The following is a 1711-nucleotide window of genomic DNA, read 5'->3' as shown; positions in this document are numbered from 1 at the left end:
CCCTGCAAAGACCTTAGAGACTTATTTAAATTTCCTCTGAAGGAGATCTTGCTAAAATTAGTGTGGAAAATTGGTGTGGTATAGAGCACTTTACTATAATCCTCCCTCCTTCATAGTGCCCTGACAATACCACAGCCAAGACAACAGAACTCAAGCAGAAACATCAACAGCAGCCATATCCTTTCAGAAAACTATGGGCCCAGGTCCTCCCTGTATAACATGCAGCAGACCATGTATTTGGGAAAGCCTGGGCTCCACTTCAGGAAAGCCCGGGCTTTCCATAAGCTGGCGTGGCCTGCCCTGCACAGTCCCTGCAAATACCATCTGGGAAATAGATGTTTTCCCTATCCTGCTGCTCCATCTGGATTTCCACTGTCTCTCATACCCACCCCAGAAAACTTAGGACCAAATTCTGTCAGGCAACCCCTGTGACTGACAAGAGTTCTGTATCCTTCACACCTCCTCCATGGCCATGATGTTGGGAACGGGACCTTGCTGGTCTTTTGGGTCTCTTAGCTCTCAGAAATAAACAAGATTAAGTGTTTTGCCAATGTCCTTTTGTCCCAAAGGAGGACCACAGAGCATATGCCAAGGTTAGAGTTCAAAAGGGGAAAAAAAATAATTGCATTTGGGGGGCTTTTGTAGATACCAGTGTACAAGTGACTGTGTCCCCCACAATTGATGGCATAAAGATGAGTGTTAAACGAATAAAATTCTCTGGTTTGGAGTTTAAAACTACCACAACAGATTCCTTTATTTGAGCTCAAGTATAGGTGGGTCCCTTTGGTTCCCTACAAACTTTCATTTTAATGGTCTCCACTATGAAATATATTATTAGTGTTAATATAGCCAATGTACACCAGCCTTAATAAACTGATTGGGCAAATCATGCCTCCTCTCTCAGACTCCCTGCAATTTAACAGGGCTTGATAAAATTCTCCACTAACATGGTCCTATATCCTTGCATCCACTTCCCCTTTGTTACCTATTCTCCAGTCATTTCATCTGAGGAGGCCTACCATGAACAGTTCTTTGTGACAGAGATCACCGATGCCTTCTCTGAGCCAGCCAACCAGATAGTTAAGTGTGCTTCTTACCATGGCAAATATATGGCCTGCTGCATGTTGTACAGGGAGGACATGATATCAGAAGATGTCAACAAGACCATCACCTCCATCAAGACCAAGCACACCATCTAATTTGTGGATTGGTTCCTAACTGGATTTAAGGAGGGCAACAACTACCAGTTCCCCACCATCATCCCCAGGAGGAGACCTGGTCAAGATTCAGAGGGCTATGTGTGTGTTGAATAAATACCATCACCATCGCTGAGGCCTGCGACTACAAGTTTGATCTCATGTACACAGTGCAAGTCTTGTGCACTGGCATATAGGGGAAGACATGGAGGGAGGGGAGGGCTTCCAAGGCCCAGGAGGATGTGGCAGCTCTAGAGAAAGATTACAAAGAAGTGAGCATGGGTTCCATAGCAGCAGAAGCTAAAGAATACTAAATGGGAGAGTATGGCTGGCAAGTATTCTCTCCTCTACTGTCTCCTGCCACTCAGCGTGACTGGTTTCAAGTTGTTTAAAGTTTCTGAATTTAAAAATTAAAAAAAAAACTGGATGAACACCACTGCTAGCCTTTGCACACAAGCCCTTACAGTAATTTCTGTAGTTAGGACCACTACAAAGGAGCATGTGGAACACTTTAA

The 1711-nt window shown here is 44.4% G+C and overlaps 1 pseudogene; it reads left to right on the top strand.

Moving 5' to 3' along the window:
* Positions 1 to 852: 852 nt before the first annotated feature.
* Positions 853 to 1500, top strand: LOC132223534 (tubulin alpha-8 chain-like; annotated as a pseudogene).
* Positions 1501 to 1711: the final 211 nt, after the last annotated feature.

This window comes from Myotis daubentonii, chromosome X (assembly GCF_963259705.1).
Source record: "Myotis daubentonii chromosome X, mMyoDau2.1, whole genome shotgun sequence".
NCBI classification, from domain to species: domain Eukaryota; kingdom Metazoa; phylum Chordata; class Mammalia; order Chiroptera; family Vespertilionidae; genus Myotis; species Myotis daubentonii.
This window is presented reverse-complemented; position numbering and strand designations above follow the sequence as displayed.